This window comes from Corvus brachyrhynchos, unplaced genomic scaffold (genome assembly GCF_000691975.1).
Source record: "Corvus brachyrhynchos isolate BGI_N302 unplaced genomic scaffold, ASM69197v1 scaffold202, whole genome shotgun sequence".
NCBI lineage: Eukaryota > Metazoa > Chordata > Aves > Passeriformes > Corvidae > Corvus > Corvus brachyrhynchos.
In genome coordinates, this window is record NW_008238132.1 from 53,438 (window position 1) to 69,684 (window position 16,247).

The window sequence follows — 16,247 nt, forward strand, 5'->3', positions numbered from 1 at the left end:
GCAACTTCCAGAGAGGCATTTGGTGAAAGAATAATAAAATTGGTAGCTCATTAAGAAAACATGCAGTTGAGAGTCATACAGTAATGTTATATTTATACCTTCAGCAAGGTTTATAAGCCAGCTAATCTCTTTTGGCAATTAGATAAACTAAGTTTTCCAAAGAAAAAGATTTTTTTCTGAGTAACCTGTCTAATTTTGTGTCAAAGAGGTTAACTATACCATGGCAAGGAGTCATAATTATTGATAACACAGCACAGCAATGGTGCTTCCAAAGATCCACCGATGTGAAGAAGGCAGATAGAAACTGACTAAAGTTATGAAGCATGTATTAAAAAAATGTATTACTTTTCCTTACATATATTTTGTAGAAAGGATGATTTTCTATTATTTAAAACATAAAAAAGAAAAGTCACTTCATGGATATAGGTTGAGGATAGGGTTTACAGACTTCCTGAGACTGCTAATGGATTCATGCTGCACAAGAAACTTACAATATAGTTAAGGTTAGTGTGACTTGTTCAAACTAGTTAAGTGTAAAGGATCAATATATCTTTTAAAGGTAGCTAACTTACGATGTCAGACAAAAATCAGACAGACTTATGAGATAACAAAAATGATTGACAGGGACGTGACATAACCAGAAAAAATAACATATTGGATATATTTAGTAACTTATGTAATGTTACGATTTAAACTGAGTTAAACCCACCTGTCATTTGCCCTCCCAGCCACAAATTCCAGCATCTCATAAAGTGAGAAACAAGAAGAGTTTAATAATCCAGAACCTCTTAATGATTGACTCAACAAGCCACAATACAATTCACCTGTAAGAAATGCAGAACAATTTGAAATGGGCTGTTAATTAAAAGCTAAGAACCTAAAGGTACATGCATCGAATTTCACCATCACTTAGTGTTAAGATAACTCTGAAGTGGTGTTACCTAATTGAAAATGTGGCAACAGAATTTACAAATAAATCTCGAATACTACCACAGAGGGAGAGATAACAGCACTTTCCTAGAAAACTGAAAAGTACAGTAGGCAATGATAAGTAGAAACAGAAAAAAAAAGGGAGATAATTGAAAAGGATATGTTCCTAGCTAGTCACAGAAAGGAGCTAGTGGTTTAGAAACAGCCACATAAGGGTCAGATGTGACATTCCTCAGAAGTACCACAAAAATTTAAACATTGCACATTCAACTTTTACCTGGCTGATGTCTCCATATGTATCATCCCTCACTCCTATAATTTTCCCGTTTCATTGCAAGTCACATATTCATAAATATGTTCCAGCAACTGTCTGATTTTGAAAAGTTTTTAAAAAGCCCCAGTACAAACAGCTTAACCAGAGTGCAGTGCAGCAAGCAGCAAAAAAAAGGGCAGGTTGTGTTATTGCAGACTGTAAACTCAGAGAAGGTAATAGGCAGGCACTCCAACAGATTGCTCGGAGATGTCAGGGAGTCTCCATCATTAGAGATCTTCGATACCTACCTGGACATGGTCCTGGACTACTGGTGCTAGGTGGCCCTGCTTGAGCAGATGGGCTGAACCAGATGACCTACAGAGGTCCCCTTCTGACCTCAATTATTCTGTGACTCCACTAAATGAGGGCATAGAGTTATCCCCAAAAACTGTTGAAGAAGGTACGTGAAGCTTACTACTAGCAAAGTGATAAAACACAAACGTTCCTGCAAGCCTGAACATGCCTGTTTCATCTCCTCCCTACTAAATTTAGAAAGTCTCCTTATGTACATAAAGCTGTGCTGTTGACAGCACATTACATCTAACTTCTTTAACATATTGTACTTCTCAAGGCTACGTGACCATGTTTTATGTGGCATTATTACAATTTTTCACAGGACTTGCAGAGCTCTTTCTACCGTTCCCCCCATGCCATTTACAGCACTGATTGCACCTCAAGATTTCTCAAGTGATAAGGTAATTTTTGGAGCGAATGTGCTCAAATGGTCAATCTGTCTGCTGAGACAGACTCAGATAAATCAAAATGACCCAAGGCCAACATCAATAAATTGATGTAAACAAAAAAAAAAAAAAGTATTAGAGCCTGATATGTACCTCTCAAGTTAGCTATTCACTCATTTTCATTAAAAACTGAGGAACACTGGGTAGACACCAAGGACAGCATGACAGATGATGGGTCATCACAGTTAAAAAAGCAAGAGAAGTGGAAACAACACAGTTCCAGTGTCACAGGAAGGAACTACCACATTACATGCTTACAGCCTTTTTTCCTGTGAGATCTAACTTGATTCAATATCCTAGTGAAATTCTATACAGTATATATAAGTATTTATTTAATTACTGGATCTCAGACTGATCCCCAGAAGCAGGACACTACAACGTCTTTTTCTTGCAGTCAATAAGTTAGGTAGAGAGCAATCCACTCATTCCCACAGAGACTTCATAAGACACTTCTCATTTTCACTTCAGTGAAATGTCAAATTATATCCAGAACCAGAGTTACTACAAGCACCATCTGGTTACCACTCCAAATGCTGTTTTTCTTTCGTTGTATATGTTCTTAGTTATTGTTTTCCTTAGGACTGAAGGGTGAAAAAGAAGTTGGTGTAAAACAAGAGAGTATGGTCTGGTTTCTAAAACCAGTATTATAACTTTGAACTAAATAGTAGTCAAGGACAGTTCACAAGTATTACATACACTTTCACTGGTTATGGTCATTTATCATCTATTTCAAAATAGTCAACTGCCACTGCTTTTGGACATTGCTACTCAGTTTTCATCCCTATTTCTCATTCAGAAGATAATTCACCAAACTGAAAACTCACTTTTTGGTAGTCAATATAACACCTTCTTTGGCCATGGTTCATTTAATTGGGGAAGATTCATATCACAAAACCAATCAGTCCAGTGGGCTCAGTTTCAAACTTGAACACAGCAAATGATCCACCTACATCACCAAGAACTGAAGTCTTTTCATTGATTAGTCAATGTGTTTCAAAGAACACTGCATTTTGAACTACAATCTAACAACCATTTCATAATTACCTTTACCATAGACCAGAGCATTAAGATGGAGTCCTGCAAGTCAGGGAAATCCTTAAGTAAGGAGTATAACAAAAGATGCTAATTTACCTAATTAGACCAATCAAGCACAAAGTGGGGGAAAGTCCTCTTGCAACTGAGCATAAAACCTGCAGAAAGGAACTGTCCCAGTGAGGAGGCAACAAAAGACAGCGCTCTCATTTCTGGGATGACTGAGGTAATCACTAGGCTGTAATAGGATTGATTGAGTACTTCTCTTTCCTTTCCAAAATAAGGATAGAATGTCTAAGTTTTGCAAGGAAAATAAATGGTGTTAAGCGTCCTCAAGACGGAAGTAAGTCTGGCCCTTTGGGGGACATAAGGGGAATGTCTAGCTTCTGGATTTAAGGTAGGAGCTGTCCAACAAAATGCTACAAACAGACCATGATGATGCAAGAAATCTGGACTCTGGGGCCACTGACATAAGAGGGACATGGATTCATTGGGTCCAAGAGGAGGGCTGCAAAGATAACCATAGGACTTGAACATGTCTCCTCTGAAGACAGGCTGAAGCAGCTGGGGTTATTCAGCTTGGAGGTGAGAAGGCCCTGAGGAGACCTTACAGCTCCTTCCACTGCCTAAAGGAGTTACAATAGAGCTGGGCCTTTCTCCAAATGCATGGAATGAAAGGAGGAGAGGCTTTAAACTGAAAGAGGATAGATTTATACTAAATATTAGGAAGAAATCTTTTCCTGTGAGGGTAGTGGAACACTGGAATACGATGCCCAGGGAAGTTGTGGACTCCCTACCCCTGGAAGTGCTCAAAGCAAGGTTGGATGGGCTTTGAGCAACCTGGCCTAGTGGGAAGAGTCCTGATCCATGGTTGGGCGTTTGGAACTAGATGGTTTTTAAGGTCTGTTCCAACCCCAAACTCTCCAGATTCTGTAATTCTGTGAGTATTTGATGCTCAAAATAGCACAAAAGAAAAACTCCCTTATTAATAACAGCTGCCACCTGCCTAGAAATTATGAGGACTTAATGTAGACAAAAAGCTGCTACAAGTAAGACATGTTTGAGTCCACCAGAAAAACCCTACAGTGATCCATGGTGTAATGAACAATAGACTAACAGAGTCTAGAAATAAAGGAATGACAAGAAGCTGGAAATTGAAAAATTAAAATTAGCAAAGCAGACCATTGAAAAGTTCAGATTTAAAACAAAGTATCAAGATTCACGAGCATTGGGCAGCAAAGTCAAGCTTACTTCCAGCTCTGGAGAGGCTTGAAGTGTGTGGTGGGAGAGAAGGGGAAGAAGTTTCCAAAGCATTAGGCAGCTGCTGTTATAGTTTCATCCTATTGGACTGTTTGATGATCATATTTATTAGCACTAAAAAGACTGAGGGATCTTAGAACCTCTGTGGAGCTTAGAACATGGTACCCATGCAAAAAGCAGCTGCAGCCTCTGTAAAACATTCCAGAGAAATAGGAAAGTGTCATTGAATTGCCAGAGGCTCTTTGTTTTCAACCACTACAGCTTGATTTCTGGTCACACAGATGTGTGCAACAGAGAGACCATATGCCTTATGCTCAGGGCTAGCCCAGCTCCCCACCATCCTAAAAGGAGATTTGACCTGGACAAAGGTGACTAAGGGAGTCCACAGACAGGTGAGGGATTTAGAAGCATGGATAATGAGCATCCAAGCACTTGAGCACATTGTCAGTGTCTTCTTGTTTCTTATCAAAATAGATGTACTTAAATGTGTGGATTTTCAGCTGCAGAAAACAAAATGATTACCCACCCCTGAAGGGGGTCAGACAAGTGCAGGGGAATGAACGCTTCCCATGTTTTTCTTAAACACGTCTCAAATCCACTTTGATGGGACCGCTCCCAGGAGGGTGTTGAAGCCATTCACTTTCAGAGCTGCTCACAGAATATCACTTTTCTACACTCTGTACAAGCAAGAAATTCGTCAAACACGCCCAGTACCAACTGTTGAGGCAGTTTTATTATGTGGGTATCTGTCCCCTGGGAGCAGGACTGAAGCCACCAACTCAATTTGCATAAGCTACCATGCAGTCTTCAGATGATAATAAATTAAGGTGACAAACTCCAGCTAAAGGCTGGGTATCATTATTACAAACCCCCTGAGCAACACAGAGACTGTGTAGCTTTGGAGACCCTAAATCAAACCCATAAGATTTTTGTGAAGATAGGTTTTGGCATTTTGTATTCTATATTGTGTCAAAGAAAAAAAAGGCAGCAGCTTTTGGAAAGTGTTTTGGGGTGGCAAAAGTGTCAACCAGTATGTTAAAAGTTAGCTGAGCATAACACATAATCCTTAATATGCATTCAACAACACACACTGTAATGACTGAGAATGCTGCAAATACTGAATGTAAACTATTGCTAATGTGTTTTACAGATCACACCACGGAGCACATTCAGTCATGTTTCAAGTTTCAGCTGACAGATTGACAGATACCAATTGACAGAACACACTGCAGTGGAATTCTTGACATTGGTTTTATCTATCGCAGGGTGTAGATGCACAACCACAGTAGGACACATTTCCATGTGAAAAATTAGTCATGGGAAGTGGTGCATTACTGTGTTTCATCAATGCTGATTGTGTGGAAAATTAAGGATGATGAAGGTACTGTTTTCACTGCAGATTCATAAAATGCTCCTTTAATTGCTGCAAGGCGTAATTAAAGAAAAATACTGATATGAACTAATAAGCTGAAATACTTCATTTGCATAATCAATTTCTATCTGGAAAAATCAATGTGATGAAAGCAGAAAAGTCAAAAGTATGATTATACCTCAGCTCTTAAAGGTGGGTGATTCATTTTAAATTGCAGAGAAGTCACTCTGAGATCTTATGGCTTCTTCTGCTGAAACATAATGACAAAAGAAAAGTTCCGTAGTGAATTTGAATAGGAATAAGGCAGACCTTTAAAATTCTTTCCCTTCACTAAAGATATACAGATAAAGTATACAGATACATATATATATACATGCGCATACTTACGTGTGGATAAATATATATATATATATTTGCATACTTATGTATGCATACCTGAACAAAAGTCCTATGAGCAGGAGTATACAACATGAACTTTGCCCTGGCTTAGGTTAGAAAAGTTCTGAAATTCTGATAAAAAGTAACAGTAAGCACATAACAGCATAAAGTGCTAAAATACGCCTGCAAGAATTGTTACTCAAAATTTTACATGCCATACGGATTCTTGTTCTTTTCTAGATGACTCATATTCATATTTGTTAACAAATTCTCAGAAACAACTGCCACAGGAATAAATGAAAAGACTAACTCAGGAAGGATGATTTTAGAAGCAGAATAAATAGATACAGGCATGCACAGTACATGCAGTTCTCAAGAATGTTCACATAGAAGTATCACAAATACTGTGAAATCAAAGGCATTTTGGTTTGTAGGAAAATGAACCTCTAAAAAATTCAGATAGAACTAAATATATCTACATTGCTTTAATAGATATTTCAGCAGATTGAAAATATTAATTACTAGGTAAAATATTTTGAAATTTGAATTAAAGTATCATTGCATTATCAATAGAATTATATTACTCCCAAAAGAAACTTCTATTTCTTGTTATTTGCCACATTTCATTAAATCATAAAATCATTGTATGACCCATACTTGTATAACTTCCTAGACCTCCTGTGGCTGCCAGTGACAGTCTACAGCTACACAAGGGAATCAGTTCATACAACAATGCATACTAATGAAGCAAATCCTGCAGCACCCTCTGCCAGCACAGGAGAAAATGCATAAATGTTGCTGCCTTAATTGTGCAGATCATTGGGAATTATAACAGATTTTTTTTTAATGTACTATTAATATATTCTTTAGGATTCAGCTGTACCTTGTGTCCCATCAATGTGTTAATTCCTTGATGCAAGTTTAATCCCTTCTCATTGACAGAAAGCCAAAGGCTTCTAAGTTGCTTGCTCTCCTATAATATTTCTTTCCTTTCCTTTCTTTTTTTCCTTTTCCTCCTTTTCATTCCTTTCAGAGAACAATTCAGCATACTGCAAGTATCTTTCAGTTAAGGGGCAGTCATAAATGTTGGTTTGAAGAAATGAGTTTCCTTGAATCATCCTGAAGGAAACAAAGAAGATAAACCTTGAGCAGTCTGTAAAAGATCTTAACAATTAATTTACTGTCCGACAAAGAGATGATTCACTTACTCCACCTCTGTTTCTTATTTCTCTATGCACTTTTACTTCTGGCAGTTTCATATGATAAGGTAACATCTTGTTTGTTATATATTGAGTATTGAGTACCACAAAAAAATCCCCAAACACCTGTCAACAAATGTTTCAGCCTAAATGACCTTTTTCAGATTTCCAGCTGCAGCATGTTCTCACTCAGGTTCTGGATATAAAGCAGTTTAAGGAGATGGTAAGTAGTTTTATGAAAAACAAAACTTTTAAAAAAGAAAACATAGTTCATCGTGCAGTTTCTCGGAAAAACGTCTGGTGTTCTAAAGTGTGTGCAAGGCAAGAAGCAACAGAAATGTGTGTCTAGCAGTAACTGGATGTTCAAAGATTAAAAAGAAACTTAGTTCTTAAAGCTAATGTTTTGACAGATCCCTTCCTCAGGGTAGTCTTAGTTGAGACATAATAGTTCCTACTCCTAAGGTAGCAGAGCAGGAGTGACTGTAGTGTGGACTACAGACCAAAACCAGCCCACAAAGTGCTTGTCCAGATGTTCTCTGTGAGTGCTGCTGGCCAGCCAGTCAGATCACACTATCTGCTGAACACTCAGAGATGAAGCTCATGAATAGTAATTCCAGATAGTCTTTAAGTCATCTCTATTGGAAAATAAGAGCACTCCCCTTTCTGCTTCTGGGAGGTTTTCTGGAAGGCCCTATGTAAAACAAAAGGGCATAGTGATCAGACAGAAACAGAAGCTAGCCCAAACCTCAGCTCCTATTTTTGTTGCTGCTCAACCCAGAAGAGAAGACCTGGCTGAGAAAGACCATCTTAGTCTTCCTCCTTCTCAAAGCCTGAAGCAGGAAGGGGGAGGAAATGCAGATTTCTCCGTGCAGCTTCTGCCTATATGTGTTCAATAGATTTGGCTTAGCCTATACAAACACAAGGGCCAGCCTTGTAATGTTAAGGGAAGTTAAGAGCCTCCTCTAGCCACCCTGGCTCAAGCCCCCTCCTGTCTGCTGCTGGAGCCCAGCCCAGTACCCAGAGACCTGGGGTCTGCCCAGCTAAAGATTGTGGCTTCTGCTGTCCCCCTTTGCAGGTTCAGCCAGCAGTGAAGCTGATCACATAATTTGGACAGAAGACACAGACACAGCTGGTCACACAGAGAGCCACAGACTAGGCACAGCCTCCAGCAGCCCCCACATTCAGGACTCACACCAGGCACAGGCACACGCCCCCTCCTCTTCTTGGGCAGGCAGAGGGTCACAAGTGCAGCACACAGCCCACACTGCCCGGGTTCACAAGCACACACACACTGGCAGATCCCCTGAGCATGGCCCCACTAGATCCCCTACACCCCTGCTGAGATCCTGGACCCCCTTACTCATCCCATGGGTCCCTGACTCCCAGGCTGGTCCTGCTGGGTGCTCACTACACACGCACAGAACTCACACACTTATCCCATGGGCACCCCACAGTGGCAGGTCACCCCAAATACCAGCACAGACCCTCCACCTACCTGATACCTCTGCCCAGACCCAAGGGCCCTCTACTCTCCAGCTGGTCCAGCTTGGGTTTTATGGGGAAATACACATGCACTCCCTAGACACACTGTTTGGGGCAGGTACAGACACTCGCCCCCAGGAGCCGACAATCAGCACACAGGCTGTGGTCTGCAGTCCTGATCCAGCCACTGAGCCCCTCGCTCACCTCACTCATGCCTGTCCCCCTATATCTGTTTTTCAGGACACACACCATTCCCACCTCAGTAGGTAAAATTTGAAATTTCCATTGGCTACAGTACCTCATGATGAGATCCTGCTGGTCCCAGTAGCTGACATCCTCTTTTTCTTTCTATCCCTTTTTAAGCATTGAAAAAAATTCTTGACTAGATCCTTAAAGGAGCAGATATTCTCCTTCTGTGTACCTTTACACAAACCAAGTGTGGTGCTTTTTCTGCCCAAAACATAAGGTCTCCCCTGAGCCTCCTTTCCTCCAGGCTAACCACCCCCAGCTCCCTCAGTCACTCCTTGCAAGACCGGTGCTCCAAACCCTTCACCAGCTTCATTGCCTGTCTCTGGACTCACTCCAGCACCTCACTGTCCTTGCAGTGAGCTGAACTGGACACAGGACTTTGCAGCATCTCCAGTGACCAGCAGAGATGGGACATCACTGCCCTTATCCTGCTGGCCACACTATTGCTGACACAGGCCAGGATGCCATTGGCTTTCCTGTGCTCCTGGGCTCACACTGGCTCATGTTCACCTGGCTGTCAACCAGCACTCCCTTTTCCATCAGGCAGCTTTTCAGCTGGCTATAGCAGTGACCAGAAACGCCAAATAGCAGTAGTACAGCAATAAGTAGAAGGTGCAGAGGCCTTGAAAACACAAAAATAATGTTTTGCATAACTTTATACAGAAACTGAAACAATCCGTATCCTGCTGCTGATAGCTTTTAAGAAATATCATTTATATAATACACTTTCTTAAATCACAGAATCACAAGGCAACTCTTGTCTATTTTCCAACTGTTCTCTCTTGACAGGAGAGCTTTTTCAGTGGGACACTCATAGATGAACAGTGTCAAGTTTTGAGCCATTTAGAGAAAAGGTATCATTAACAAATAAATAACTTGCATTTGTTCTCCTGCCAACATCACCAGGCAACTGCAGAATTATTGCCTTCTTGATTTGAGATATGCACCTCATTTCAAAGCTTCATTTCTCAGTGCCTTTGATCAGCTCATCCTTGTAAAAATATATACCATTAAAAAACTCTCTCTGTGGGCTTGAGTGTTTTACTTTTTCATACCAATTGCCCAGTGATTATAAAGGGCAATAAGAAAACTAAAGCTAAAGAGCAAAAAAATGTGACAATAAAAATAGCACATATACCATCTGCAGCATCACTCAGTACAGCTAATTTATGGTGTGATGTTGAAAGTCAGAACAAGGCTCAAATGTACTTGCCTAAACTTTTTCTCCTACACAGGTTAATAGAGATCAATCAATCCAGTATACTGCTCTTTCAGTAGACTTAATGTACAGTGAATGAATAGTAATTAAACTTTAACTTTCTAAATTGTCATTGTGCTATGATCTCACTTTTTTGCTACCACCTATAAATTACATTATAATGAATTATTAAAAGGCTAAAGGAGGCAGAATTGAGATTAGAATATCAAGGTATGACAGCAGCAAACAAGGAGGGCTCTGCTTTTAAAGAAGTTTTTATCCTACAAGTGCAGTAAAGAAGAGTACATGATGTTTTGCTGGGAGCAGAGAACGAAGTTACACATGATTAAAATATTTCAAATGTATGCTAGCAATAGAGATCCTCTTCTGGACTGCATAGCAGAACCAGATGAAGGATGTCAGACATCATGTCAAGAGCTACTACACAAAAAGCTCAGAGCTAGCTTTAGTCATTATTGTACTACTAGACTTAGATCTCATAACTACAAACTAGATCAGATACTTAACACATTTAAAAGCTTCCCATACTCTGCCAGTAATATCTCATGTCCTCCTTCACCTACACTTATCTATGCCTGATTTTACTTAATGGATGTTAACGTTCAAGACAGTTCTTCCAGTTTCCCTCATGCTCTCTTTATAGTCAGTAGGAAAAGACAAACTTCTACAAAATAATTTGGAAGAAGAGCCTAAATAGAAGAGGTCCAGATTTCCTTTGAGCAGATTAACTAACTGCTGACCAGGGAGAGGCCAGTGAGAATTGTCCTAGACTAAGTGTCTAAAATTGGGCAGCTCAGTCCAAGCCAGCCTGGCCTAAAATCCCCACACATTGTTATTTTTTAAATAATAAAAAGCAAGTTCCACTTTCAGTCTGTCTGCTCCCAGAGACAGTTTTGCAGTGGGAATGAAGCAACTGGCTTTGAACCATAGCGACATAGCCTGGTCTCTAATAGGGCAGGGCCAGAAGCTGGCTCATTTCTCCTTCAGCAGCCCAGGAGAATTCATCCAGCAGCTGATAGACCAAGGCTTGCAACCTGATACAGAAAGATCTGGACAAAAAGAGCTGATAGAAATTGAATGCTGGCCACCAAAGCATGGCAAGTTTTGTGTGCATAGTCCATGAGGAAGTGATGTGTGAGAGTGTGGGTGTATTTATAATATAGACTGTAGCAGTAGAACTGAGGTGCTAACCTCCCAGAGAGGAAACCAGGAGGTCTGTCAAGAAAGAGAGGAGCTTGTTTAGACTGGAGGTGTCTGAAGAAATAAACCACCTTCCTTTATCTCCTCTGTTTGACCCCATGGTTAGAACTTGTTTCTACTGAGGGTCACCAATGCTAAAAGTCTGGGTAGGCTCAAAACTAACAGGACAATATCACAAGAAAAATAATCACCAAGAGCTATTAAATGCAAAGACACCCCTCAATATGTAAGGCCATCTGTCAGGAACAACTGGAAGCTGAAAGAATATTCTAGAAAATACCAAATGCTGACTTTCTTCATGTACTCTTCCTCAGGCTCCTGTTGGTTAGTTGGTTAGCAGATACTCACACTGACAGGGTAGGGATACATTTTGTCTTTCTGGTCATAGTCATAAATACCCTTACCAGGCAGCAGGGTAAGACCTGGTCTTACCTGGTACTCTGACTTCCTAGAAAATCTGTCACTGACTCTCTCTAGAACGAACCCAGATAAGTATGGTGGAAAAACATGAATGTTTGAAAGAAAAGTTTCACTTGATTGAGGTATTCCAAAGAGAAGATGAAAAATTGTTTCCTTCCATAGGCAGAGTTAGTAGAATGAAAAATCCAGCAAACAGATCAGCAGAAAGAGATTTAATCTGTATCTCTGACTTTTTATAATCGTAGTGGAGATACAATCCATGGATTCAGGACCAGCTATCTAACTTTTTCAATTTCCTGTTGTCACATTCGTCACCTGGTCATCCAAAGTGTTTCAAGATGTAAAAGCTGAGACATCCCAAAGAACTATCAAAACTCTCAAGGGATTCCCTTATTTGTTAATCTTCAGCTATTCTTTCTTATAAAGCAGCACAACAAAACATAAGCAAATCCTTTCGTCCTTGTCCATTCAGCAAACATTCTACTACACAAACGTTTTAGAGATTTGCAAAGCAAGGATGAATGGTTGAATCAGGGTTCAAGCAGACACGTTTCCTTATAAATCAGAATTTTACATAAACTCTGGGATTTAGAGAGGAGGGGCACTATTGCTAGAAAAAATTCGACTCTGTCATGTACATGGGCCAGAGATATTAAATCCTGCTTTGAATCCAAAAACTGTGGATGAGCCAATGCATATCAAAAGGTTATAGCAAGAAAAGAATTAAAAAAGAAATGGGGCCAAAATACTAAACTTTTCCAAGCTCCTGAGAAATGACAGTTCTTAGAGACACAGAAGACAATGTATCTCAACAAAGTAGTCTAGAATATTAAAGAAACCAAAACTGGGGAGTTGTAAAAATAATTCAGTCTAATGTGTTTAATCAGACAGAAAGCAATAAAGTACACTAACTATGAGAGACCTAGATATTTCAGTTTAAATTATAAACCCAAATTGGAAATGTTAGTTTCCTTCCAAAGGCAACCAGAATACCCAAAGCATCTGGCTGCTTTAAATAATGCATGAATAGGGAAAAAATTATTTTAACTTCTTTAAAAAAAAACAAGCAGAATTTTTGTTAGAACTCTAAATTTACATTCTTGTTTCAGAAAAATAAAAATGCCTTGAGAGACATAAAACATTCTTAGACTAAAGCAATACACATTAAATTAAACAATTCATATTGGTTTTATTCAGAAATTATTGATATAACATATTTAACTAAGACAAAATATGAACACCTGTTCATCAAAGCGTTAAGAGACTTAGAAGCTGATATTATAACATCATTTTTACTTTTGATCAAGATTCATTTTAATAAAAGCCTGATATCACAATTACATTCTTATGCACTCTGAGGAGTCTTATGTGCTTCAATAAGAATACTCACAAAGAACAAAAACAAGTAGTTATCTAAGTCTGTAGGATTAGATTTTAATACATCTGGGAAAAGTAATTTAACTATTAGCCTCTGGGTGAGAAGAACCTGAAAAGCGCTGATCCCAAAAGAGACCTGAATCTTTTAATTGGGAATAAATTAGATTACTATGTAATATGACAGGGGAAAAAAAGGCAATGCAATTCCGATTGAAGCATCACGTCACAGAAATAAGGAGAAAATAATCCTCTCTGTTTAGGCCAGATAAGAAAAATAGTAGCTATAGTAGCTATAATTAGAAAAAAAGCCCCATATAATTATATTATTGAAAATGAAAACATTGAACAATTATTAGAAAAAATATCCTGATAAGGGGAAGTATTAGGCTGTGGCATAATAGTTAGGAGGAAAGAATAAAAAGCAGAGCAGCACATGGGAATTTTAAATGCCATCAGACAATGTTAGAAAAAGTACTCCCAGGACAAACCTTCACTGGCTGGAAGGCAAGGTACACAGCTTCCTTTTCATATTTCAACCACTTGTCATTCCATGAGCTCTCCAGCTGCGTGAATAGCACCAGAGACTCTGGGCCAGATTTGGATGCAGTGGCTCCCACGAGATGTAGACAACCCTACGTGTGAGTGTATTCCCTCTCTGCGGGCAAGGCGCCAAACGTCTCACGGCTGAGCCTAACTGCACTGAATTATGTCATAACTAAATAACTACAATTACTTACATTAACTATAATTTAATGCAATTACCTAAATGATCACAGTAAGCTGGTGTCTCAAATTAGCAACTTTTTCCCCTATTCAAAGACAGATGTCCTTTGCAGCAACTGTCGGTGATTTGGGTTTGTTTTGGTTTGGGGTTTTTTCCATTTGTTACAACCTGTCTTCCCTTGACAATTTAATTGAGTAGCAGTTACCTGCCCCTCAGAGAGCTTACCTCATGGAAGAATTTTGAATCCAGCTGAGAATTAAACAGACATGGAATTACAGCTCCTTCAAAACTAACAGCTCAGAAGACTCAGTTTTGCAACACTTTCTATTATAAAAATGTGGGATTTAGCTTGTTATTACTTCAACAAATAGAACAATTCCAGCCAAAATTTTCTATGTGCTGTGATTTCAATTTTAATGTTTATAACCATGAAATTCTCTGTGAAAGAGAAAGCTTTATCTGAGTTTCTAAGATCAGATAGATTTTACATTTTCTATCATCCTGGAAACCTTGACCCTTTCCACTTAGAAGCTGCTGGAGGGATGTTTTATGGAATTACCTGGGCGAGAAAAAAAAAATAAGACCTAAGAACCTCATCTCCTCTAGTATCAGAGGCAACCAGTTTCCCCTCAATGCAGAAAAGTGTAACAGTCTAGGAAACCGTCTGATTTGACTTCAAAAGTAAGAAAACTAGAGGAGGCAGTGGAGAGAAAAGAATAGACCACTGCCAAAAAGATTAAAAAATAAAAAAAGAAGTCTGGTGAGCCTGGTAGAAGAGAAACTGGGAGCTTAATGAAAGAAGACTATGACTTCTTAGTTAATAATTTTATGGGCAAGAAGATGTTAGGCAAGAAAGCTGTGACTAGAAAAATGCAAGGCTGAAGGAAGAGGAAACTCTCCTCAGCAGAGGTGGTTAAGTACACAGACTGTGGAGCCCAGAGCATGGTATCATACTTGACAGCCTAACCAACTTCCAGCAAGTGGTGGCCCAGGACCTGGCACATTTGCATGAACCATTATAAACATTTCTACTCCTTGAAGTGGTGGGAACCAGTGTGCTGCAGGAATGAGAAAGTGATAAACTATGTTTTCAACTTCTCATGCAAGGTAATTAGCCCTACACAGAGAGATTTCATTTGGAAAGCATGTTGCCTTCAGACCTGTGATTGTGCAAAAGGGAAAAGGCATATTCCTCTGGGTTCCTCAAAGAAACAGCCAAAAGGCAAAACCATGGCACACAACAATGGCATTCTGGAGGGGACCAAGGCATGACACTGGACAGGGCTGGCCACAGCAGTGCTGAAAAGAGAGCAGGACCAGGAGTTCCAGGCCATACAAAGACTGTTCTCCTTTGGCTCTGTACCACTTAGCAGAGCTTTCTTTAACACCATATTTTTCCTTGTTTATATATTTTTTTTTTGCTTAATAAACTAGATCACCCAGCGAGCACCACATAGACCAGATACCATGAATAGAAGCATTGCAGATAAGATTTAGAAGAGCTTTAAAATTTTACAAATTCATATTACCTGCAGTGAATTTTTTTGCACCACACTAAATAAAAAGACACAGCTATTGCGATCCTCTGCATTGTGAACAGAGCAAGTTTCCTTCACCTCTCTACAAGGGCCAGATAAATCTGCCCACTAAGCTGAGAAGAGGCATTGTCTTCAGCAGTCTTTGGATCAGGTGCCCAGTAATGTTAGTGTCTGGGTGAAGGCAGAACAAGAGGGGTACAACTGTACTTCAAAAGGAAAAGCAATTTAACTTTTTTTCTGTTCCATGGGAACATGAACTGCCTCTAGCCCCGGGAAACACAAACTAGATCCTGCAGTTTAGCATGCAGCCTACCACCCCATCCTCAAACCCTCCCAAAAAAATGAACCTATGCTAGTCATTTCCCCAGATGCAGTAATAATTTTTAATAGAAAAGTGATCATTGCTATAATATTGAACATACAGAAGTGTTGCTCTTCTACTGTTTAAAAAAAAAAAAGGCAGCTTCATAAACTGAGTCTCCCTATTCTTTATGGTTTATGACTTGTAAATCTTCTGCTTGTCAGCTCTTTTCAAAGTCTGCTTATTCTATGAAAATAACTTGTGAGGTAGTCTTAAGGAAAGTCTCTAAGGATTAGAGAAATGTTAGTGGATATATGAACAAACCACCATCTACAAGCAGGAGGTTTAAACCGGCTTGGCAGTAACAGATCCTAGCACATAAGCTTTTTCTTTCTTTAATTAAAAAAGGGTTTTGCTTGCTCAGACTGGAGTTCTTTCTTAGAAGCTGCCAAACCCCACAGCCTGAGAGATGCAAGCTTGCTGTACTCTGTGTGCACATCTCCAGCCAGCAGC